Raw genomic sequence first — 27,570 nt, forward strand, 5'->3', positions numbered from 1 at the left:
ATCAGATAGGAAACACACTGTTTCAAAGGATCATTTGTTTAGTTAGGAGAAATCACTTTTTAGATTTTTAAATTTCACTATTCTTTTTCTCTGTTGAATTATTCTTTGCCTGTGCTTCTTTTACAGTTTCTTTGCTGACTTTTTATCCTCTTTTTTTATATAAGGTATCTCTCAAGGCTCAAGGGAAGTAACATTATCAAGAAGAACTAGATGTGGAGTCCAAAATTCTGGATTTAAGGCTGGGGTCTAAAGGAAAATTACCGTGCCTTATATTTACATCTGCAATACATTTAGAATTAACGTTCGTGTTAGCTGGAGATAGGGATCAAGATTTATTTTTTCTCCATGTATTACACAAATTGACCCAGCATTATTTTTCAAAAAGACTATCCTTCCCTCCACCCTATTTATAGTCACAAATCAGATAAGCATAGGTGTTTGGCTCTGTTTATGGGTTTTCCATTTCTCTTCTTCTGAGGTATTTCTCTCTGTTTGCATTTATATCACACTGAATTAATTCTCATTGTAGAAGAGGTCTCAATGTCTGTTAGTGAAAGTCCTCCACCTTTGTACTTCAAGATTTCTTTGGATATTCTTGGCCTTTTGCATTTCCATATAAATCTTAGAATCGAGTTGTCATGTTCCAGAAACAAAACAAAACAAAACAAAACAATCCAGCTTGCAAGGAATTTTATTGGAATTGTGTTGAATCTTTAGATCAATTTGGAGAGAACTGATGCCTTTACTATGGTATATTTTACCATTTATTTAGATCTTCTTTAATTTATCTCCACAATGTTTTGTAGTTTTCAGTGCAGAGGTCTTACATATCTTCTTGTTGACTTTATCCCTAGGCATATGATATAATTTATGTTATTGTAAATAGTGTACTTTAAAAAATTTATTTTCTATTTGTTTTTAGCTGATATAATTGAGCTTTTAAAATTGACTCTACATTCAATAAATGCCCTTAACAAATTCAGTTCTTAATTTTAACAGCTTATCTACAAACTATTTTAGATTTTCTACATAAACTCTCATATCATCTGCAAATAATTACATTTAAAAACTTCTAATTTTAACGTAATTTCAGACACAGAAAAGTTTCAAGAATAGTAAAAAAGAAAATTTATAGACTTTTTATCCAGACTCTCCAAATGTTAACATTTTACCACATTTGCTTAATCACGCCCCTTTCAATATATGTACATATGTTTTTCTGAATCATTTGAGAATGAGGTGCAGATGTGATGTCCTTTCATCCCTAAATATTTCACTATGCATTTCTTAAAAACAAGGGCAGTACAATGATCAAATTCAGGAAATTAACATTGATACAACACTATCAACTAATCAAAGTCTTCATTCAAATTTTGCCAGTTGTCCCATTAATCTTTTCCGTTGCAAAAGAAAATTCCATATCACAAGTTGCGTACAGTTGTTATATGTCTCTTTAGTCTCCTTTAATCAGGATGAGTTCTCCAGCTTTACTTGTCATTCATGATCTCAGCATTTTGAAGAGTACAGCCAGTTATTAAATAGAATGTCAGTTAGGGTTTCAGGATGTTCCCTCATGATAAGATGCAAGTTATGCATTTTCTGGCAGGAATACCATATAAATGATGCTATGCTTTCCTCACTGCTTTATATCAGAAGTTGCATGCTATAAATTTGTCCCATTACTGGTGATGTTAACTTTGATCATTGGTTAGGGTGATGTCTTCCAAGTTTCTCTACTGGAAAGTTACTGGTTTTCTGGTTGTAATTAATATGTGTTTGTGGAGAGGTGCTGTGAGACTATATAAATATTCTACAACTCATCATACTTTTAGCCCATTAACTTTAGCATCTATTGATAATTCTTTCCCAAATCACTTATTAGTATGGTAATTACCAAATAGAGATTTTTTAATTCTATCATTCTTTCTACATTTATTAAAGGGGATTCTACTGTGAGAAAAAGCTTTTCCTTCTTTATTCATTCATTCATGTATTTATTCATTTGTTTAAAACAATATGGGTTCATATTTTCTTATTTTACTCAGTAGGTTATATATTCATTGCTATCATTTATTTAGATGCTCAAGTTGTCCTAGATTTGGCCAGTGGGATCCACTTCGAGCTGGCTCCCATGTCATTCTGACATTCCCCTATCATTCTTTGAGCACTTTCTTACTTTTTAGGACAAGGTATTCAGGGCTCATCTCATTCATTCTCAGCCTAGTACAGAAAGTAGCCATTTCTCAAAGAAATGGTTCATTTAGTGGAGAATGGTATTAAGAAACCAAGATCTGGTGCTAGATGTGCTAGATGTGCTCACTGTTACTGAGATGCTGTTGTTCAGAGGGCTCAGTAGATAGAGCTAGGAAATGCATAAATACATATATATGCAGGTATATATATGTACACAGATGCATATGTATATATGTGTATAAATATGTGTGTGCATATGTCTGTGTGTATACGCACATATATGTATGTGTATATATACGTGTGTGTATCTCTATCTAAATTTTTTTATCTCCCCCAAACCATATTGACGCCTGCAATTCTAACCTAACGCTACGGGGTTCATTTTTAGCCTTCCTCTTCACTCATTTAGCCTTCCCGTTAATGTTTACTCCCTTCTCCAACAGTGAGAAATCTGGCTCCAATTGTCCACAACATGTTTAGTTATTTGTTCAATCCCCCAGTCCTCTTGCAAAAGTTTCCCCAGTCGTCTTTTGTTGGGATAATTACTTTTGTTTTGGAAATTCCTCAAGGAGGGTTCATGGCTACAAAAATCTCTGAATTTTAGTATGTTTAAAACTGTTTTCCTATAGCCTTGATGCCTAAAGAATTGCTTTTTTTTTTTTTTTAAGAATAGCTTTAATGCAAATAAAACTCTTGGTTCACACTTTCTTTCCTTAAAGTTTTTTTAAAAGGCTCCATCATTCATGTCTTCTTCTGAATGTTGTTTTGAGGAAGTCTGATGTCAGACTAATTCTCTTACCTCTGCAAGTTATTTTTGCTTGAGTTCTTGAGGATTTTTCTTTATTTAAAAAATCTAGGGGCTGGCCCCATGGCCTAGTGGTTAAGTTCAGCATGCTCTGCTTTGGTAGCCCAAGTTCAGTTCCTGGGCGTAGACCTATGCCACTCATCAGTGGTCAGGTTGTGGTGGTGACCCACATACAAAGTAGAGGAGGATTGGTACAGATGTTAGCTGAGGGAGAATCTTTCTCAAGCAAAAAGAGGAAAATTGGCAACAGATGATAGATCAGAGTGAGTCTTCTTCAGCAATATATATATATATATATATATATATATATATATATATATATATATATATAATAGTTTTGAATGTTTTAGATCAATTTTCCCAGTTTGGAGTGTTGTGTTATACTTTGCTTCTCCTTCATATGGCTTTTGATAGGGGAGGACAGGGGGGTTCATCAGTTCATGAGGTGGTCTTATTTTCCGTTTCCTTCATAAAATGGTTTTGTATAACTTTAGTCTGTTTTTGCCTATTTATGTCATGGAAATTCTGGGTGTTTTTATAAGGTTCCTAGTCAAAGGGCACCCCCTTCTGTCAGTGAAGCAAAGTATAGTCTTTAATAGTTTTTGTTGTCAGTGATGGGGGAGTTGGGAGAAGAGTTCTAAGTCCTCTGATATGGTTCTTTTCTTATAAGGCCCCACATTTTCCCGTTTGCTTCTTTTCCTCTCACTTTTCAATCTACAAAGGCAGACCCTCCCTTTTTTATGATGGAAATTACATATTGATTTATATTTTTGAAACTAGTAAACTTTACTTTTTTAAGAGTAGTTTTTAGGTTTACATAAAAAAGAGCAGAAAATACAGAGTTCCCATTTACCCATTCTCCTCCACCAGCCCAGTTTCCCCTATTATTATTATTGCACTAGAGTGGCACATTTGTTACAACTGATGAACCAACACTGATACATTATTACTAAGTAAAGTTTGTAGTTTACATTAGAGATTACTCTTTGTGTTGGATAGTTCTGTGGGTTTTGACAAACGCAAAAATGTCATGTATCTACCACAACAGTATCATACAGAATAGCTTCACTGTCCTAGAAATCCCTTGCGCAGTGGGTAGTCATTCCTCTCTCCATCCCCACTCTTCCCTCAAACCTCAGGCAACCACTGATCTTTTCCCTGTATGTATAGTTTCAACATTTCCAGAATGTCATAGAGTTGGAATCATACAGTAAGTAGCCTGTTAAGACTGGCTTCTTTCTTCTTTGTATTTGCATACATTAAAATCCGCTGCCTGAGGGTTAGGCTTCTAATTTAGCCTGCATCTAAGAGCTGAGTGTGATCTTCCCTGGAGACCAGGAAAGACAGTGGACACCTGCCCTGCCCTCTCCCTCCAGCCCACTACAATTCATTACTATCTTCCCTGGAAGGAGACTGTACACACATCTGGTGCCCCAGCTTTTGTAGCTGCCACCCAAGGGATGGGCCTTGGAAATGCCAGGCTCTGACAGCCAAAGGCGCTTGCATTCATGAGTACCACAGGACTGTAGCAAAGGAACAGTTATTAACAAGCGCAAGAGCACTCACCCACAGCTATACTCCCAGTCCCAGTGCAGAGGGAGCAGGCAAAGAAGCCCTTCTCTCAGTTTCTCCCTGGAAGAGCCCTAACTACATACTTTCCCAGCTGCTGCCGTGGGATCTGGCTTCCAATCAGCCTGCATCTAGGTGCTGACTGCAATTCTCCTCTTTGGGATACTGATGGGTCTTAATACACCTGCGACTACTGGTATCTACTAAGAACAAAGAAGGCAGCTTAGACAACCACAAAAGTATGTGAGACTACCAAGAGCTCAGGCTGTCCTGATAGAAAAGATTCATCTCCTACACAAGAAAACTCTCTTAAGACTAGGAGAGGTGGTTTTTTCATTTAATGTGCAGAAATCAACACAGAGAGTCAAGGAAAATGAAGAAACAGAAGAATATGTTCTAAACAAAAAGGAAAGATAAAAATCGAGAAATACACTTTAATGAAACAGAGATAACTGATTTACCTAATAAATAGATCAAAATTACAGTCATCAATATGCTCACCAAGGTCAGCAGAACAATGCATGAACAAAATGAGAATTTGAACAAAGGGAAAGAATACATAAGAAAGTACCAAACAGAAATCACAGGGCTAAAGAATATAATAACTGAACTGAAAAATTTAATAGACGGATTCAACAGTAAACTAGATCAAATGGAAGAAAGGATCAGCAAACTCAGAGAAAGGACAGTGGAAGTCATCTGAACAGAGGAGCAAATAGAAAAAAGAATAAAAAATAGTGAAGATAGCTAAAGGGATTTATGGAACAACATCAAATAGAAGAATATATGTGTTACAGAGGTTCCAGAAGGAACAGAGAGAGAGAAAGGAGAAGAAAACTTGTGCAACAAAATAATGGCTGAAAACTTCCCTAATATGGGGGAAAAAAACAGACATGCAGATCCAGGAAGCCCAGAGAGTTCCAAAAGATGAATCCAAAGAGACTCACACTGAGACACATTATAATTAAATTGTCAAAAGATAAAGACAAGAAGAAAATCTTGAAAGCTACAAGAGAAAAACAACTTGTTACATAAAGGGAACCTCCCCCCCACCCCCGATAAGACTATCAGCAGACTTTTCATCAGAAACTTTGCAGGCCAGAAGGGAGTGGCAGGATATATTCAAAGTGCTGAAAGAAAAAAACTGCTGACCAAGAATACTCTACCCAGCAAAGTTGTCCTTCAGATTTGAAGGAGAGAAAAAGAGGTTTCAAGACAAGAAATGCAGAAGGACTTCATCACCACTAGACTAGCCTTACAAGAAATGTAAAACGGACTTCTTCAAGCTGAATAAAAGGATGCTAATTAGTAACAGAAAAAATATATGAAGGTATAAATCTCATTGGAAAAGGTAAATATATAGTTTAATTCAGAATATTCTAATGTTGTAATGATGGTGGGTAAATCACTTATAACTCTACTAGGAAGGTTAGAAGACAAAAGTAATAAAATAAAACTACAATATTTTGCTAATGGATACACAAGGTAAAAAGATATAAACTGTGACATAGAAAAGAAAACGTGTGGGTGGCGAGTAGTTAAAATGTAGAGCTTTAGTTGCTTTTGAAGTTAAGTTGTTATCAGCTTAAAATAGACTGTTATGAATAAAAGATATTTAATGTAAGCCTAATGGTAACCATAAAGCAAAAACCTATAGTAGATACACAAAAGATAAAGGAGAGAAATCTAAGCATACCACTACAGAAAATCATCAAATCACAAAGAAGAGAGCAAGAGAAGAAGAAAGGAACAAAGAAATTATAAAACGGCCAGAAAACAATTAACAAAATGGCAATAGCATGTCAATATAATAAATAATTACTTTAAATGTAAATAGACTAAACTCGGCAATCAAAAGCCATAGAGTGGTTGAATGGATTAAATTAAAAAAAAAAAAAGGTCCAATGAACTATATGCTGCCTACAAGAGGCTCACTTCAGTTTCAAAGACACACAAAGACTGAAAGTGAAGGGATAGAAAAAAAGATTCCATACAAATGGAAACCAAAAGAAAGCAGAAATAGTTATACTTATATTAGACAAAATAGACTTTAATCCAAAGACTGTAATAAAAGACAATGAAGGTCATTATATGATGATAAAGGGGTCAATCCTAAATAGGACAAAATATTTATGCACCCAACAGAAGAGCACCTAGATATATAAAGAAAATATTAAAAAAATGAAAAGAGAAAGAGAGAGCAATACAATAATAGTAAGAAATTTCAATTACCCACTTTTAATGATGGATAGATCACCCAGAAAGAAAATCAATAAGGAAACAATGGGCTTAACCTAGATGTTATACCAGATGAGCTTCACAGATATTTACAGAAAATTCCATCAAATAACAGGAGAATACATACTCTTCTCAAGCAAACAGAGAACATTCTTCAGGAAGGTTATATGTTACCCCACAAAACAAGTCTTAATAAACTTAAGAAAATTGAAATCATATCAAGCATCTTTTCCAACCACAATGATATGAAACAACATATCAATTACAAGAAGAAAACTGGAAAAGTCACAAATATTTGAAGATTAAACTACATACTACTTAATGACCAATGGGTCAAAGAAGAAATCAAAACACAATTTGAAACAACTGAAAATGGGAATTCAACATACCAAATTTATGGGATTCAGCAAAATAAATTCTAAGAGGGAAGTTCATAGGAATAAATGCCTACATTAAGAGAAAAGGAAGATCTCAAATAAACTAACTTTATACCCCAACGAAATAGAAAAAGAACAAAGTAGCCCAAATTTAGTAGACGGAAGGAAATAACAAAGATCAGAGCAGATATTAATGAAATAGAAACTAAAAAGACAACAGAAAGGATCAGTGAAATTAAGAGCTGGTTTTTTTGAAAAGATGAACAAAATAGACAAACCATTAGCTAGACTTACCAGGAAAAAAAAGAGAGGACTTTAAATAAAATTAAATGAAAGAGGAGACATTATGGCTGATACCACAGCAATACAAAGGACCATAAGAGACTACCATGAACAATTAAATGCCAAAAAATTAGAAAATCTAGGAGAAAGGGATAAATTCCTAGAAACGTACAGTCTACGAAGACTGGATCATGAAGAAATAGAAAATCTAAACAGACCAATATGACTAAGGAAATTGAACAAGTAATCAAAAACTTCCCAAAAAAGAAAAGTCCGGACCAGAAGGCATCATGGGTGAATTCTACCAAACATTTAAAGAAGAATTAATACCAATCCTTTTCAAACTCTTCCAAAAAAATAGAAGAGAAGGGAACTCTTCCAAATTCATTTTACAAGGATAGCATTACCCTGTTACCAAAGCCAGACAAAGACACTACAAAAAAAGGAAGTTACATGCCAACAAATCTGATGAACATAGACGCAAAAGTCCTCAACAAAAGATTAGCAAAGCGAATTCAACAATAAATTAAAAGAAGCATACATCATGATCAAGTGGAATTTATTCCACAGATGCAAGGATGGTTCAACAACTGCAAACCAATCAATGTGACATACCACATTAACAAAATGAAGGAGAGAAATTATATGATTATGTCAATAGATGCAGAAAAAGCATTTGACAAAATTCAATGTCCTTTCATGACAAAAACTCTCAACAAACTGGGTATAGAGGGAATGTACTTCAAAATAATAAAGACCATATATGACAAGCTCACAGCTAACATCATACTCAACAGTGGAATGCTGAAATCTTTTCCTCTAAGATCAAAAACAAGAAAAGAATACCCCCTCTCATTACTTTTATTCAATGTAGCACTGGAGTTCTAGCCAGAGCAATTAGGCAAGAAAGAGTAATAAAAGGTATCCAAATCAGAAAAGAAGAAGTAAAATTGTCTCTATTTTCAGATAACATGACATCATATATAGAAAGGCCTAAAGACTCCACCAAAAAACTGTTAAAACTAATAAACAAATTCAGTAATGTTGCAGCATACAAAATCAATATACAAAAATGAGTTGTGTTTCTATACACTAACAATGAACTATAGGAAAGAGAAATTAAGAAAACAATCCCATTTACTATTGACTCAAAAAGAATAAAATACCTAGAAATAAATTTAACCAAGTATGTGAAAGATCTGTACACTGAAAACTGTAAGACACTAATGAAAAACATTGAAGACACAAATAAATGGAATAATATTCTATGCTCATGGGTCAGAAGAATTAATATTATCAAACTGTCCATACTATACAAAGTGATCTACAGATTCAATGCAATCCCTATCAAAATACCAGTGATATTTTTCACAGAAACAGAAAAAAAATCCTAAGATTTGTATGGAACCACAAAAGATCTCTAATAGCCAAAGAAATACTGAGAAAGAACAAAGCTAGAGGCACCACATTTCCTGATTTCAAGCCATATTACAAAGCTATAGTAATTAAAACAGTATGGTATTGGCATAAAAACAGACACATGGATCAACGGAACAGAATAGAGAGCCCAGAAATAAGCCCACACGTTAAGGTCAATTAATTTCTGACCAAGGAGCCAAGAATATACAATGGGGGAAGGATAGTATCTTCAACAAATAGTGTTAGGCTAACTGGACAGCCACATGAAAATGAATGAAACTGGACCTCTATCTTATACCATACACAAAAATCAATTCAAAATGGATTAAACACTCAAATGTAAGATCTAAAACCATAAAACTCCTAGAAGAAAACATAGGTCCTTGACATCGGTCTTGGCAATGATTTTTTGGTTTTGACATGAAAAACAAAGTCAACAGAAACAAAAATAAACAAGTGAGACTACATCAAACTAAAAAGCTTCTGCACAGCAAAGGAAACCATCCACAAAATGAAAAAGTAACCTACAGAAAGGAAAAAAAAGTTTGCAAATCGTATATCTGATAAGGGGTTAATATCGAAAATATATAAAGAACTCACAAAACTCAATAGCAAAGAAACAAAAAACCAAGCAATCCAATTAAGAAATGGGCAGAGGATCTGAATAGACATTTTTCCAAAGAAGACATATAATGGCTAACTGGCACATAACTCTAGCTTTCTTTTAATTAGTGTTAACATGGTGTATCTTTCTCTGATTCTTTACTTTTAATCTATCAGTGTCTTTAAACTGGGTTTCATGTAGACCACATATAGTTGGGTCTTGCTTTATTTTTATCTGACAGTCTGCCTTTTAATTGGTGTATTTAGACCATTCACATAGCTGGATTAATATCTACCATATTTGTAAATATTTTTTATTTGTAACCCTTTTTCATTTTCTTCCCTTATTGCCTTCCACTCTTTTTCTGCCTTCTATGGGGTTTTTGTGTGTGTGTGTGTTTGGGGAAGACTGGCCTTGGGCTAACATCTGTTTCCAATCTTCCTCTTTTTTTTTCTCTTCTCCCCAAAGCCTGGCTACATAGTTGTATATCCTAGTTGTAAGTCATTCTACTTCTTCTATGTGGGATGCTGCAACAGCATGGCTTGATAAGCAGAGTGTACATCTGCAACCAGGATCCAAACTGGTAAACCCCAGGCCACTGAAGCAGAGTATGCAAATTTAACCATTCGGCCATGGGGCCAGCCCCAGACTGCCTTCTATGGTTTTAACTGAGCATTTTATGTGATTCCATTTTATCTCCTCTCTTAGATTATCAATTACATTTTTAAAAAATGTTAGTGGTTAATGTAGCATTTGCAACTAATCTAAGTGCACTTTCAAATAACATTATATCATTTCATAGGTAGGGCAGGTACTTTGTGACAGAGTATTCTCAATTCCTCCCTCCCATCCCTTAGTACAATGCTGTCATTCCTTTTACTTATCCATAGTCTATAATCACCCAGTACAATGCTGCTATTATTGTTTTGAACAAACTGTTTTCTGTTAGATTAAAAATAAGAAAAATAAAAGATTTTATTGTACCTTAACTTACTCCTTGTATAATGCTCTTCCTTCCTTTACATAGATCCAAATTTCTGACCTGTATCATTTATCCTTTTCTCTAAAGAATTTCTTTTAACATTTCTTGCAAGGCAGGTCTACTGGTGACAAATTCACTCAATTTTTGTTTTTCTGAAGAAAGTATTTCTTCTTCAGTTTTGGAGGAAATTTTCACTGGCTACAGAATTCTAGATTCTTGGGGGTTTTTTATTTCAAGACTTTATTTTATCCACTCTCTTCTTGCTTACAGACTTGTGAAGAGAAGTCTGACGTTATTCACATTTTTGTTTCTCTGTAGGTAAAGTGTTTTTTCCCTCTGGTTCCTTTCAAAGTATTTTCTTTGTTGTTTTGTGTTTTAGAGTTTGAATATGCTAAACCTAGGTGTAGATTTTTTAGGTATTTATTATCCTTTGTAGTCTCTGAGCTTCCTCAGTCTAGTTTGGTACTTGTCATTAATTTTGGAAAATTCTCAGGATTATCAATACACTAATATTAAACACTAATACTGAAATATTTATTCTGTTCCTTTCCTTCTTTTTTCTCATTCTAGTCATCTCACTACACATAATTTACACCTTCTGTAATTGTCCCAGAGTTCTTGGATATTCTCCTCTGGTTATTTTTCCCTTTAGTCCATTGTTTTTTCTCTTTGTCTTTCAGTTTGGAAAGTTTCTATTGACGTATGTTCAAGTTCACTGATTCTTTCCTCAGCCATGTTCAGCCTACCGATGAGCCCATCAAAAACTTTCATTTTTGTTGCAGTGTTTTTGATTTTTAGCATTTCCTTTGATTCTTTCTTAGAGTTCCCATCTCTCTGCTGACATTATCCATCTGTTCCTGATTGCTATCCACTTTTTCCCTCACGGCTCTTGGCACATTAATCAAAATTGCTTTAAATTCCCCATCTGATAATTCCAAATTGCTGCCATATATAAGTCTGGTTCTGAGGCTTACTTTGTCTCTTTACACTGTGGTTTTGTCTTTTAGTATGCCTTATAGTTTTTTTTGAAAGCCACACATGATGTATTGGGTAAAAGAAACCAAGGTAAATAGGTCTTTAGTGTGAGGTTTTGTTTAGCTAGCTAGGAATTAGGCTGTATTTACTGGTTGTAATAGCCATGGAGTCAGAACATAAAATATCCTCTAGTGTCTATATTTTTGCTTTCTTTTCCCTTCTCTTTCCAATCTACAAAGGGAGCCTTGCTCCTCCTTCTTAACTTCTTCCTGAAAGCAAAGCCTTTGGAAGACTACCAGGTCGTAATGCCTATAATTTTAAGTCCCTTCCTTCTACTAAAAGCTCTGATAAATCAGGACTATTTTTCAGTATTTTTCTACTTCGTGGTGGACTTTCTCTTTCTGGTAGTGGTTAGATCAATCTTAGGTCTTCCCTTAGCTTTTTCCTTCTCTCTTCTATGTAGTTTTTCCTGGATGGCCTGTACACTGTGTAGAGACATGTGGTGGGAGCCCTTAAGAGTTACTCAATGGGATTTGATGTTTATTTATCTGCCTACAAATAATTTGAAGTTTGGGCTTTGCCTGTCTCACTGTTAGGATTCATGAGTTTGTGCATTTTCACTGTTCTTCTTCTTGTTATTCTATATTATTTTTGGAGGATGAGTTGGAGAATTTGATATATGCATGACCATTACCTGAGTTACCTCAGAAATCCCAATAACAACATTTTAAATTTCTTCAATTCTTGTGTGTGTGTGTGTGTGTGTGTGGGTGGCAGTTGGGGAGGGTTTCTTATTGCACTTATAGCTAGCGCCTCTAATACACTGTCCAAAAGAATGAGTGAGACCAGGAATCCTTACAGTTTTCTTAATGTCAAGTGAAACCTTTTGATGTTTCTCCATTAAGTACAATTATGGCTGTAGGTAACTTTGTAGGTACTCTTAATCAGATTAATAAAGTCCCCATCTATTCTAGTTGTTCAAGAGGTTTTTTTAAAATAATTAACGATCATGGGCATTTATCAAACAATTTTTCTACATTAAGATGACAATATAACTTCTTTTCCTCTGTTAATATAGTACATTTCATTAATTTTCAAATGTTAAACTAATGTTGCATTTCTAGAATAAATACTGTTTCCTTATGCTCTATTATTCTTTTTATATATCATCATATTTAATATACATGTTGTTTAATATTTTGCATGATTTTATAAGAGATTTTGATCCACAATGTTATTCTAATATTCTTGTCAGGTTTGATCTCAAGATTATGCTGGCTACATAAAAAAAGGTGGAAAATGCTCTCTCCCCACCTTTTTTCCCCAGTTCATAAGAAAATTTTAAGATTGGTATATTGTCCTTACCTGTTTGGAAAGATGCACCAGTAAAACATTGGGGCTTGAGTTTTCTTTGTGGAATTTTTGTTTTTACTTTCAATTTCTTTCATATCAGACAATTCAGATTTTTATCTTATGTCAGTTTTTGTAAGTGGCTGTAAGTTGTTAACGGAAGTTGTGGGCTCCCTGGAAATACATAAACAGTCTCAATAAAATATTTGCTCAAGGAAGAAAATAGAATTTGTCTGATTACATTTAGCATATGTTCCAGTCAAGTGTCCTCTTATCCCTGCCAGAGCTTCTGAAGAACACTAGGATCAATACTTCTTTCCCTCAAAAAGCATCTGTAATTCACAGTACAAAATAGTCCTGTAGTCTTATTCCTAAGGAGAAACAAAAATTATTAAATATATTAATTTTTTTTAAGTGCCAGACGTAGCCATTGTCTGGGCATTAAAAACTCACTTATCCACAACACTGCCATCTTGAGGAAAGACCGAAGAGTCAATTGGATTCCCCTTTCTTGGAGCCTTCACTGAGTGTCTTTTTCAGGGAATTTAAAAACTTTATCCCAACTGTCCAATTTATTGCTGTAAACTGATTACACCAACAACATCTACTTATCTTTTAAATGTTTGTAGATTCTGCAGTGTACTCCCTTCCTCATTCCTGATATTGCGAATTTGTATTTTCTCTTTTTGGCTTCATCAGTCTGGTGTGGGGTTTATCAACCTTATCAATCTTTTCTGATAATCAACTTTCGGCATTGTGATTCTCTATTACATACTTGTTTACTATTTCATTGATTTCTTTTTTACTAATATTTCTTCTTTGATCCTTTTTAGGTTTAAATTGCTGTAGTTTTTATTTTTATAGTTTCCTGAGATAGAAGTTTAACTCATTAACTTGTAGTCATTCTTTTTTCATTGTAAACATCTGAAAGCTGTTTTCGTAAGATTTTATTTATTTTTTACTGTGGCCAAATAGACGTAACATAAAACTCCCTATTTTAACAATTTAAAAATCTATAGTTCGATGGTATTTAACTACATTCATGATGTTGTGCAAACATCACCACTATCTAATTATAGCACTTTTCCTTCACTGAACAGAAATCCTATACACATTAAATAGTCCTTTCCCATTTCCCCTCATCCCTCAATCTCTGCCAAACGCTAAGCTGCTGTCTAAGGGTTAGCTCATTGTGGATATTTCATTTAAATGTAATTATACAATATATGGTCTCTATTGGGCTCCTTTCACTTAGTATGTTTTCAAGGTTCATCCATGCTGTAGTATGTGTACTCATTCCTTTTGGTGGCTGAATAATATTCCATCATATGCATAGACATTTTGTTTATCCACTCAGCCATTAGTGGATATTTAGGTTTTTTCCACATTTTGATTATTGTGAACAGTGATGCAATAAACATTTATGCACAAGTTTTAGTTTGAACACTTGTTTTAAATTCTTTTGAGTATGTATCTAGGAGTGGAATTGCTGAGTTATTTATTAATTCTATGTTTAACTTTTTTGAGGAACAAAGTGTTTCCTACAGCTGCTACACCATTTTATGTTCCCATTAGCAATGTATGAGGGCTCCAATTTCTCTACATCCTCCTAAACACTATTTTATTTTTTTTCTTGTTTCTTTTCCTTTTTATGACAATCCTAGTAGGTGTGAAGTGGTTTCCTATTGTAGGTTTTATTTGCATTTCTCTAATGATTAATGTTGAGCATCTTTTCATATTTTTGTTGGCCACTTCGATATCTTCCTTGGAGAAAAGTCTACTCAAGTTCTTCATCCATTTTTAAAAATTGAGTTGTTGGTCTTTTTGTTGTTGAGTTGTAAGACTTTTTCATGTATCCTGAATATTAAATCCTTATCAGATATATGATTTGTAAATATTTTCTCCCATTCTAGGAGATGTCTTTTTCTCCCATTTGGTGGGATGTCTTTTTACTCACTTGATAGTGTCCTTTGATGGACAAATGTTTTTAATTTTGATGAAGTCCAATTTTATCTATTTTTCTTTTGTTGCCTGTGCTTTTGATGTCATATCTAAGAGACCATGGCAAATCTAAGTTCATAAAGATTTACCCCTATGTTTTCTGTTAAGAGTTTTATAGTTTAGTGCTTATATTTAAGTCTTTGGTCCATTTTATGCTTTTATATAGTATTTATTCTAGAGTCCAACGTCATTCTTTTGAATGTAATTATCAAGTTGTTCCAGTATCATTTGTTGAAGATACTTGCCTTCCTTATTGAATGGTCTTAGCACTCTTGTTGAAAATCAATTGACCATAAATATATAGGCTTATTTCTGAACTCTCACTTGTATCGCATTGGTCTATATGTCTATCTTTATGCCAGTACCACACTGTTTTGTTTCTGTAGCTATGTAGTAAGTTTTGAAATTTGGACATGTGAGTCCTCCAAGTCTGTTCTGCTTTGGCTATTGGAATCCCTTGCAATTCCATATAAAATTTAGAATCAGCTTCTGCAAAAATGCTATTGGCATTTTGATAGAGATCGCATTGAATCTGTAGATCACTTTGAAGAGTATTGTCATCTTACCAATATTGTTTTGCAATACAAGCACACAGGATGTCTTTCCATATATTTAGATCTTCTTTAATTTCTTTCAACAATGCTTTTTAATTTTTTGTGTATAGAAGTCACATTTCCTTTGTTAAATTTGTTCCCATTTTTCTGTGCTATTTAAGTGGAATTGTTTTCTTAATTTCAAGTTTTTCATTCCTAGTGTATTGCAATACAATGCATTTTTGCCTGTTTGTCTTGTATCCTGAAACTCTACTTAAATCATTTATAACTCTAATAATTTTGGGGGGAATTTTTCAGTATTTTCTGCATATAAGATCGTGTAATCTGCAAATGTAGATATTTTTAATTCTTCCTTTCCAATTTGGATGCCTTTTCTTTTCTTGTCCAACTGCCCTGACTATAACTTCCAGTATAGTGTTGAACAAAAGTGGCAAGAGCTGATATCCTTGTCTCGTTCCTCATGTTAGTGGGAAGGTTTTCAGTCTTTCACCACTAAGTATGATGTTAGGTATGGGTTTTTCATAGTGCCACTTATTAAATTGAGGACGTTCCCTTCTATCCCTAGTTTGTTGAATGTTTTTTATCATGAAAGGGTGTTGTATTTTGCCAAATGCTTCTTTAGCATCAATTGGGATGATCATGTAGTTTTTTTTTCTTCATTCTATTAGTATGGTGTCTGTAGTGGGTTGAATAGTATCCCCTCAAAGTTCATGTCCACCTGGAACCTCAGAAGGTGATCTCATTTGGAAATAGGATCTTCTAGATGTAATTAGTTAAGGATCAAGATGAGATTGTACTGGATTAGGGTGCGCCCTAAATCCAGGGATGAGTGTCCTTATAAAAAGAGGAGAAGACAGACAGAGACACAGAGAAGTTTGTGATGTGAAGATAGAAGCAGAGATCAAAGTGATGCATCAAACAGGGAAAGGATGCCAAGGACTGCAAGGAGCCAGTAGAAGTGAGAAAAAGACAAAGAAAGTTTCTTCTAGAGTTTTCAGAAGGAGCATGGCCCTGCTGACACCTTGCTTTCTGACTTTTAGCCTCAAGAACCGTGAGACAGTAAATTTTAATTGTTAAAGCCATTCAGTTTGTGGTAATTCACTATGGCAGTCCTTGAGAATGACTACAATAATACTACATTGATTTTCATGTTGATCCACCCTGCATTCCTGCGACAAATCACAATTGACCATGAAGTATAATCCAAAAATAAGCTGACCGATTGGGCTTGCTAGTATTTTGTCGTGCATTTTTGCATTCATATTCATAAGGAATATTGGTCTGCAGTTTTCTTTACTCATGATGTCTCTGTCTAGCTTTGGTACCAGGGTAATGCTCACCTCATAGAATGAGTTAGAAAATGACCTCTCTTCTATTTTTTTGGAAGAGTTTGAGAAGGATTAGTGTTAACTCCTGTCTAAACTTTTGGTAGAGGTTCACTAGTGAAGTCGCCTGGTCTTAAGCTTTTCTTTGTTGGGAGCTTTTTCTTTTTTTTTTTTTCCTTTATTTTATTGCAGTAATATTGGTTTATAACATTATATCACGTTCAGGTGTACATCATAATATATTTCTTATTCTGTGTAGATTACATCATGTTCACCACCCAAAGACTAATTACAATCCATCACCACACACATATGCCTAATCACTCCTTTCGCCCTCCTCCCTTCCCTCTTCCCCTCTGGTAACCACTGATCCAATCTCTGTTGCTATGTGTTTGTTGTTATTTTTATCTCCTACTTATGAGTGAGATCATATGGTATTTGACTTTCTCCCTCTGACTTATTTCACTTAGCATAATGCCCTCAAGGTCCATCCATGTTGTCACAAATGGCCAGATTTCATCATTTCTTATGGCTGTGTATATACCACATCTTCTTTATCCATTCATCCCTTGATGGGCACCAAGGTTGCCTACAAGTCTTGGCTATTATGAACAATGCTGCAACGAACATAGGGATGCATGTATTTTTACACATTTGTGTTTTCAAGTTTGTTGGATAAATACCCAGCAGTGGAATAGCTGGATCATATGGTAGTTCTATTCTTAATTTTCTGAGGAAACACCATACTGCTTTCTATAGTGGCTGCACCAGCTTGCACTCCCACCAGCTATGTACAAGTGTTCCCCTCTCTCCACATCCTCTCCAACACTTGTTGTTTCCTGTCTTGTTAATTATAGCCATTCTGACAGGAGTGAGGTGATATCTCATTGGAGTTTTGATTTGCATTTCCCTGATAGCTAATGATGTTGAATAACTTTTCATATGCCTGTTGGCCATCTGTATATCTTCTTTGGAGAAATCTCTGTTCAGATCTTTTGCCCATTTTTAAATTGAGTTGTTAGTGTTTTTGTTGTTGAGCTGTATGAGTTCTTTGTATATTTTGTATATTAACCCCTTATCTGATACATGGTTTGCAAATATCTTCTCCCAATTGTTAGGTCGTCTTTTTGTTTTGTTGGTAGTTTCCTTTGCTGTGCAGAAGCTTTTTAGTTTGAAGTAATCCAATTTGTTTATTTTTGCTGTCGTTTCCCTTGCCTGGTCAGACATGGTATTTGAAAATATGCTGCTAAGACCAATTTCAACAAGCATACTGCCTATGTTTTCATCTAGAAGTTTCATGGTTTCAGATCTTACAGTCAAGTCTTTAGTCCATTTTGAGTTGATTTTTGCGCATGGTGTAAGGTAATGGTTTACTTTCATTCTTTTGCATGTGGCTGTGTAGTTTTCCCAACACCATTTATTGAAGAGACTCTCCTTTCTCCATCGTATGTTCTTGGCTCCATTGTCAAAAATTAGCCATCCGTATATCTGTGGGTTTATTTCTGGGCTCTAGATTCTGTTTCATTGATCTGCGTCTCTGTTTTTGTGCCAGTACCATGCTGTTTTGGTTACTATAGCTTTGTAGTATAGTTTTAAATCAGGGAGTGTGATACCTCCAGCTTTGTTCTTTTTTCTCAGGATTCCTTTGGCTATTCAGGGTCTTTTGCTGTTCCGTATAACTTTTAGGATTCTTTGTTCTATTTCTGTGAAAAATGTTGTTGGAACTTTGCTAGAGATTGCATTGAATCTGTAGATTGCTTTAGGAATTATGGACATTTTAACGATGTTAATTCCTCCAATCCAAGAGCACAAAATATCATTCCATTTCTTTCTCTTCTTCAATTATTTTCCAACAATGTTTTATAGTTTTCAGTGTACATATTTTTCACCTCTTTGATTAAGTTTATTCCTAGGTATTTTATTCCTTTTTTTGCAATGTAAATGGGATTGTATTCTTAATTTCTCTTTCTGCTACTTTGTTGTTAGTGTATAGAAACACAACTGATTTTTGTATGTTGGGATTTTGTATCCTGTGACTTGACTGTATTCTTTTATTATTTCTAAAAGTTTTTTTAGCGGATTCTTTAGGATTTTCTATATATAAAATCATGTCCTCTGCAAAGAGTGACGACACTTTATTCTTCTTTATTGATTTCACTTCTTCTTTTCCAGTTTGGATCCCTTTTATTTCTTTTTCTTGCCTGATTGCTCTGGCTAGGACTTCCAATACTATGTTAAATAAGAGTGGTGAAAGTGGGCATCCTTGTCTGGTTCCTGTTCTTAGAGGGATAGCTTTCAGTTTTTCTCCATTGAGAATGATATTTGCTGTGGGTTTGTCATATATGCCCTTTATTATGTTGAGGTATTTTCCTTCTATACCCATTTTATTTAGAGCTTTTATCATAAACCAAGGCTGTATCTTGTCAAATGCTTTCTCTGCATCTATTGAAATGACCATGTGATTTTTATTCTTCATTTTGTTAATGTGGTGTACCATGTTGATTGATTTGTGGATGTTGAACCATCCCTGCATCCCTGGAATAAATCTTACTTGATCACAGTCTATGATCTTTTTAATGTATTGTTGTATTCAATTCACTAGTATTTTGTTGAGGATTGTTGCAGCAATGTTCATCCATGATATTGGCCTGTAATTTTGTTTTTTTGTGTTGTCCTCCTCTGGTTTTGTTATCAGGATAATGTTGGCTTTGTAGAATAAGTTACAAAGCCTCCCCACCTCTTCTATTTTTTGGAACAGTTTGAGAAGGATAGGTACTAAGTCTTCTTTGAATGTTTGGTAGAATTCTCCTGGGAAGCTGTCTGGTCCTAGGCTTTTAATTTTTGGGAGGTTTTTGATTATTGTTTTGATCTCCTGACTGGTGTTTAGTCTATTCAAATTCTCCACTTCTTTTTGATTCAATTTTGGAAGGATGTATGGTTGTAAGAATTTATTGATTTCTTTAGATTATCCAATTTGTTGGTGTTTATCTTTTCATAGTATTCTCTTATAATCTTTTCTATTTCTGAGGTGTCCATTGTAATTTCTCCTCTTTCATTTCTGATTTTATTTATTTGAGGCTTCCCTTTTTTTTTTGTGAGTCTAGCTAAAGACTTGTCAATTTTGTTTATTTCTTCAAAGAACCAGCTCTTGGTTTCATTGATTTTTTTTTCTATTGGTTTTTAGTCTCTATTTTATTTCTGCTCTGATTTTTTTTAAAGATTTTTAAAAAATTTTTTTTCCTTTTTCTCCCCCAAGACCCCCAGTACATAGTTGTATATTCTTCGTTGTAGGTCCTCCTAGTTGTGGCATGTGGGATGCTGCCTCAGCGTGGTTTGATGAGCAGTGCCATGTCTGTTCTCAGGATTCCAACCAATGAAACATTGGGCCGCCTGCAGCAGAGCACACGAACTTAACCACTCGGCCACGGGGCCAGCCCCTCTGCTCTGATTTTTATTATTTCTTTCCTTCTTCTGATTTTGGGCTTTGTTTGTTCTTCTTTTTCCAGTTCCTTTAGGTGCACTGTGAGATTGTTTATTCAGGATTTTTCTTATTTGTTGAGGTAGGCCTGAATTGCTATAAACTTCCTTCTTAGAGCCACTTTTGCTGTATCCCATAGATTTTGGCATGTCATATTTTCATTTTCATTTGTCTCCAGGTAATTTTTTATTTCTCCTTTGATTTCTTCATTGACCCAATTATTGTTCAGTAGCATTTTGTTTCATCTCCACATATTCATGGCTTTTCTGATTTTCCTCTTGTAGTTGATTCCTAGTTTCATACCTTTCTGGTTAAAAAAGATGCTTGGTATTATTTTGATCTTCTTAAATTTATTGACAGTTATTTGTGGCATAATATGCAACCAATCCTCGAGAACATTCGATGTGCATTTGAAAAGAATGTGTATTTTGTGGTTTGGGGATGGAATGTTCTGTATATAACCATGAAGACCATCTGGTCTAATGTGTCATTTAAGGCCAGTGTTTCCTTATTGATCTTCTGTTTGGATGATCTATCCATTGGTGTAAATGGAGTATTAAAGTCCCTTAATATTATTGTGTTACTGTCTATTTCTCCTTTTATGTCTGTTAATAATTGCTTATATATTTAGGTGCTCCTATGTTGGGTGCATAGATATTTACAAGTGTTATATCCTCTTGTTGGATTTTTCCCTTTATCATTATGTAGTGCCCTTCTTTGTCTCTTGTTACAGTTTTTGTCTTAAAGTCTATATTGTCTGTTATAAATATTGCTACCTCAGCTTTCTTTTCTTTGCCATTTGCATGGAGTATCTTTTTCCATCCCTTCACTTTCAGTTTGTGAGTGCCTTTAGGTCGGAAGTGTGTCTCTTGTATGCAGCATATATATGGGTCTTGGTTTTTCGTATCCAATCAGCCACCCTATGCCTTTTGATTGAAGCATTTAGTCCATTGACATTTAAAGTAGCTATTGATAAATATGTATTTGTTGCCATTTTGTTACTTTATTCTGGGTGTTTTAGTAGTTCTTCTCTTGCTCTCTTCCCTTGTGGTTTGATGGCTTTCTTTAGTAATATTTTTTTTTCCTTTCTCTTACTTATTTATTATAGGTTTCTGGTGTGTGATTGCCATGAGGTTCATATATAATATTCTACGTATATAGCAACTTATATTGAGTTGATAGTCTCTTTGGTTTGACCTCTTTCTAAAAGCTCTACTCTTTTACTCTTTTGGGAGTTTTTTTGATTAATGATTCAATCTCTTTTTTTACTAGCTCTATTCAGATTTTCACTTTCTTCTGTAGTAAGTTTGGGTAGTTTGATTCAAGGAACTTGACCATTTCACCTAGTATATCTAATTTGTTGGCATACAATTGTTAATAGTATTCTCTTATAACCCTTCTTATTTCTGTAAAGTCAGTAGCACTGTTCCCATTTTCATTACTTATTTGAGTCTTCTCTCATTTTTTCTTGGTCAATCTAGCTAAAAGTTTGCCAATTTTGCTGATATTTTCAAAGAATGAACTTTTGTTTCCATTGATTCTCTTCATTTTTTTTTAATTCTGTATTTCATTTATATTTGTTTTTTCTTTCCTTCTTCTAGCTTTGAGTTTAGTTTTCTCTTCCTTTTCTAGTTTTTCTAGGTATGAGTCACATTATTGGTTTGAGATCTTCCTTCTTCTTTTCTTCCTTCCTTCTTTCTTTCTTTTTGCTGACAAAGATTAACCCTGAGCTAACATCTGTTGCCAATCTTCCTCTTTTTGCTTGAGAAAGATTCACTCTGAGCTAACACCTTCCCAATCTTCCTCTTTTGTATGTGGGTCACTGCCACACCATGGCCACTGACGAGTGGTGTGTGTCTGTGCCCAGGAACCAAACCCGGGCGGCCAAAGTGGAGTGTGCCAAACTTAACCACTAGACCATGGGGCCAGGCCCAAGAGATCTTTTTTTCTTTTTTAATTCTCTTTTTTGGGACAGAAGATTGGCCCCAAGCTAACATCTGTTGCCATTCTTCCCCACCCCCCAAGCCCCAGTATCTAGTTGTATATCCTAGTTGTAGGTCATTCTAGTTCTTCTATGTGGGATGCCACCACAGCATGGCTTGATGAGTAGTGTGTAGGTCCACGTCCGGGATCTGAACCTGTGAACCCGGGGCCTCCAAAGTGAAGCACATTAACTTAACCCCTCTGCTATGGGACCAGCCCTGAGACCTTTCTTTTTTTTTAATGCAAGGATTTACAGCTATAAATTTCCCTCTAAGTACTGCTTTTGCTACACTACATAAATTTTTGCTATGTTGTTTTGTTTTCATCCATCTTAAAGTATTTTTAACTTTCCTTAGTGACTTCTTCTTTGATCCATTGGTTAAGAATGTGTTTATTTCTACATTTTTGAAAATTTTCCAAATTACCTGGTTATTGATTTCTAATTTAATTCCATTCCGGTCAGAGAAGATAGTCTGTGAGAGTTCAACTGTTTAAATTTACTGAGAACTTATCTGAGGCCTGACTTATGATCTATCTTGCAGAATGTTTCTGATGCACTTAAGAAAAATGTGCTTTCTGTTGTTGGATGGAGCATTCTATATATATCTGTTGGGTCTAGTTAGTTTATAGTATTATACAAGTCTTCTATTTCCTTTATATTCCTTTCCCTCCATTTATATTTAGTTATTTCTATTATTGAAAGTGGGTGCTGACGTCTTCAACTATTATTGTTGAATTGTCTATTCCTCCATTCAATTCTTTCAGTTTTTGCTTCAAATATATTGGGGCTTTCTTGTTTGGGTGCATATATGTTTATAATTGTCACACTTTCTTAATGGATTGACCCCTTTACCCATTATATAATGTCCTTGGATGTGTAAACTCATGTCTGTAGAGGGTTTGAGGGATTTGGGACTATCAAGGAAAAAGATATGACTATGGCAAGGAGTAACATACAGTAAGCTTTATTGGGTGGTACTTGAACTGGGTTGCCTGAAAGAGGAAGTTTCTCACAGCAGGAGACTATCCAGAGGCTATGGGGTAGGGGTCTCCAGAATGGGAGAGCAAGGGAACTCTTGGAGAAGAAGGGAATGGAGAAAGGGTTTACATGTCTAAGTGATGTTGCTCGACAACACAGTGGGAGTCTCCGAGTCAGAAAACTCCAAAAAGCAGCAGCAGCTTAGGACCTTATAGCTGCAAGACCCTCTCTTATTAGGCAATAGGTCATGTGATCAGTTTTGCAGAGTAGGGAAGGCAGGCAAGTTCTAAATGACTAAGAATCTGCTTGTTTGGACTTTTTTTTTGTAGTGGAATTGATATTTTATTACAAATGTCACATGGACAAAGGTGTATAAAATATATACTTAGCATTTAAAGAATAAAACAAAATCCACATGTGAGGATCTACCTATTGGGTTAAGGAAGAGTACACTTCCAGTACCTTAGAAGCCCTTGTGTGGTCTTCACAGATCACATTTTGTCCCTCCCTGAAGAGGTGAACATTGTCCTGAATTTCATATTAATCATTCTATTGCTTCTCAATTTAGTTTTGTCACCTTGTATGTGATTCTAAAAAAATATTGTTTTAGTGTTGCCTCTTTTGAACTTTACTCAAATGGGCTCATACTGTATGTACTCCTCAGTGATCTGCTCCTTTTCTATGAACACTGTGTTTTTTGTTTTTTTCTTTTTCTTTTCTTGTGGTAACATTGGTTTATAACATTATAGAAATTTCAGGTGTATATTGAGATATATTTTTATTTCCGTGTAGATTACATCATGTTCACCACCCAAAGACTAATTCCAATCCATTACCACACATCCTCCTCCCCTGCCCCTTCTCCTCTGGTAACCACCAATCCACTCTCTGTCTCTATGTGATTGCTGGTTGTTGCTTTTATCTTCTATTTATGAGTGAGATCATATGGTATTTGACTTTCTCCCTCTGACTTATTTCACTTAGCATCATACCCTCAAGGTCCATCCATGTTTTAAAATAATTGTATATGCACAAATTTGACATTGGGACTGGTAGGCTTTTTGGCTAATGGGTCTCCGCCTGTAGTGAAGAAACAAATAACCTAGGAACCAATACAAACAGGCCATCTTGGGGCGAGCCTGGTGGCACAACAGTTAAGTGTGTACGATGTGCTCTGGCGGCCCAGGGCCTGTCAGTTCAGATCCCAGGTGTGGACATGACACCACTTAGCAAGCCACACTGTGGTAGGCATCCTACATATAAAAAAAAGTAGAGGAAGATGAGCATGGATCTGAGCTCAGGGCCAGTCTTCCTCAGCAAAAAGAGAAGGATTGGCAGATGTTAGCTCAGGGCTAATCTTCCTCAAAAAAAAAAAAAAAAAAGAGGCCATCTTTCACTCATCTATACAATAATGTCTTTCATCAAATTTGGGGGTTTTTTGGCCATTATTTCTTCAAATATTCTTTTCCCCCTTTCTCTCTCTTCTCTCTTTCTGGGATTCCTGTTATGCATATGTTGCTATGCTTGAGAATGTCCCATAGGTCTCTTCAGCTCTCTTTATTTCATTCTTTTCTCTTTCTGCTCTTCAGCCTGAAGAATCTCAATTGGCCAATCTCCAACTTCACTGATGCTTCTACCTGCACAAATCTGCTGTTTAGTAACCTCTCCATTGAGTTTATCATTTGTTATGGTACTCTTCAACTCCAGAGTTTCTATCTGGTTTCTTTTAATAATTTCTATTTCTTTGTTGACACTATTTGGTATCATTCTTACGGCTTTCTTTAGGACTTTATCCATGGTTCCCATTGGCTCTTTGAATTCCTTCCTTCCTCCCTCCCTTCCTTCTTCTTCTCGCCGCACCCCCCCCCCCCCCCAAGTATATAGCTGTATATTCTAGTTATTGGGCCTTCTAGTTCTGCTATGCGGGATACCACCTCAGCCTGGCTTGATGAGTGGTGCTAGGTCCACGCCCAGGATCCAAACTGACAAAATCCTGGGCCGCTGAAGTGGAGCATGTGAACATAACCACTCAGCCACAAGGCTGGTCCGTCTTTGAACATATTTTAAACTGCTGATTTAAAGTTTTTGTCTAGTAAGTCCAATGTCTGGGCTTCCTCCTGGACAGTTTATTAATTCCTTTTTTTCTATATGGGTCAAACTTACTTGTTTCTTGCAAGGCTTGTAATTTTTTTTGAAAATTGGACATTTTGAGTATTATAATGTTACAACGTTAGAAATAAGATTCTACGCATCCCCAGTTTGTTGTTGCTGCTTGTTGCGGTTGTTGATGTAATTTGTTAATGACTTTTTTGCACTAATTTTGTAAAGTCTGTGTTGTTTGTGGGCGCTTTGTGTTGTGTATGGCCACTGGAATCTCCATTCCATTAGCTTAGTGGTCAAATAATGATTCATCAAAGATTTCCTGAAATGCCAAGACTCAGCTGATTTTCAATTAATTATTCACCTGGTTGCTATAAACCCTTGATTAACTTCCAGAGTCCAATAAAGCTGATTCTGACAGTCCTTTCCAGTTTATTGGCTGATGTTGTGGAGGGATGGGCTTTCAGTGTCTCTTATCCACAATTTTTCTCTCATATCACTCAATATTCTAACTTTTATCTAAGAAAGAGGATGAAGAGTCTGTCTATCCACCTATCTATCTATATTTGCTATGCAAAGAAAAAAACCCCACAAAATTTAAATGGTTCCTGGTGGAAGGAGGAAACAGGGATACAAGGTAGGTTTCTTTAAATATACATTGTTTTGTAGATTTCACTTTAGATCCACACATTTTACATACTAATATAAAAAATATTTAAAAAGCAGTATGTAATTCAGAGTTATACTATTCCCAGAGCCATAAACTTGCCCAAATCTAACTTTTATATGGAGAAGTTGAGATTTGAGTTCTGATAGTCTAACTACAGATGCTACAATATTAACTATTATGCTAAATTATGTAGTAGTAAGAGACATAAGATAGGTAAAGCACCTAGCAAATCAATGAACCTTAGGTCCTTTCCACCAATACCTTACTTGGGGAGACAAGACCTAAGCATTTTGCCATCTTTGTTCTAGGCCCATACACAGGACACGTTATGTCTAATAAGTGAAAACTGAACAAATCAAGGCTATGATTATAAACAGTTGACCACAAGGCCACTTTCTGAATAATGATCAGGGAAACAAAGTGCCTACTAGAATATAGTTATGTTAGTCTTACATTATCCTTAGAAAAATAAAGGTTTGATTAACAGACCTTATTTTTTACTTAATTATAACATTGTGTAATTTCAGGTGTACATTATATCAGTTTCTACATAGACTGCATTGCACTCACCACTAAGTCTAGTTCTTATCTATCACCATGCATATGTGCCCCTTAACTCCTTTTCTCCTTCCCCTACCCCCTTCCCCTCTGGTAAACCACTAATCTGTTCTCCTTATTTATATGTTTGTTTATCTTCCACATGAGTGAAATGATACAGTGTTTTTCTTTCTTGGTCCAGCTTATTTCGCTTAGCATAACACCCTCAAGGTCCATCCATGTTGTTGTAAATGGCACAATTTTGTCTTTTTTATGGCTGAGTAGTATTCCATTGTATATATATATACCACATCTTACTTATTCATTTATCAGTTGGAGGACACTTGGGTTGCTTCCACATCTTGGCTATTGCAAATAATGCTGCTTTGAACATAGGGATGCACAAATCTCTTTGAATTGTTGATTTCACGTTATTTGCTGTGGTAGGCGTCCCACATATAAAGTAGAGGAAGATGGGCACGGATGTTAGCTCAGGGCCAGTCTTCCTCAGCAAAAAGAGGAGGATTGGCTGCAGTGTTAGCTCAGGGCTAATCTTTCTCAAAAAAAAAAAAGCAGAGGTTTTAAGTCTAAGCTGGAAAAAAAAAAAAGGTGTCATGATTCTCAGGCATCAGTAACCCAGTCAGGGAAGAATTTTTGGGGGGTGGTCAAGTTCCTTTCAAGATCCTCTAAAATTTTACCAAGCAGGGATAAATATCCAGTGTGGGATAGTTGGATCATATGATATTTCTCTTTTTAATTTTTTGAGAAATCTCCATACTGTTTTCTATAGTGGCTGCACCAGTTGCATTCCCACCAGCAGTGTATGAGGTTTCCCTTTTCTCCATATCCTCTCCAACATTTGCTATTTTTTGTCTTGTTAATTAGGGCCATTCTGACGGGTGTCAGGTGATAGCTCATTGTAGTTTTGATTTGCATTTCCTGAATAATTAGTGATGTCGATCTTTTCATGTGCCTGTTGGTCACCTGTATATCTTCTTTGGAAAAATTTCTGTTCCTATCCTTTGCCCATTTTTTGAGTGGGGTTTTTTTTCATTGTTGAATTGTATGAGTTCTTTATGTATTTTGGAAATTAACCTCTTGTCAGGTAAACGATTTGCAGATATTTTCTCCCAGGTGGTGGGGTTGGTG

General features: G+C 35.3%; 1 protein-coding gene across 3 annotated transcripts in view; it reads right to left on the minus strand.

The window, feature by feature from the left end:
- Positions 1 to 308: 308 nt before the first annotated feature.
- SPDL1 (spindle apparatus coiled-coil protein 1) overlaps positions 309 to 27,570 on the minus strand; it is a 57,043-nt gene continuing 29,781 nt past the window's right edge. For all 3 annotated transcript variants that reach the window (XR_011425008.1, XR_011425010.1, XR_011425009.1), the window contains exons 13-14: positions 12,810 to 12,968; positions 309 to 850 (exon numbers count right to left, since the gene is read on the minus strand). The gene's annotated coding sequence lies outside the window, so the exon portion shown is untranslated. The remainder of the gene's footprint in view (positions 851 to 12,809; positions 12,969 to 27,570) is intronic.

The sequence above is a fragment of the Equus caballus genome, chromosome 14 (assembly GCF_041296265.1).
Source record: "Equus caballus isolate H_3958 breed thoroughbred chromosome 14, TB-T2T, whole genome shotgun sequence".
Taxonomy (NCBI): domain Eukaryota; kingdom Metazoa; phylum Chordata; class Mammalia; order Perissodactyla; family Equidae; genus Equus; species Equus caballus.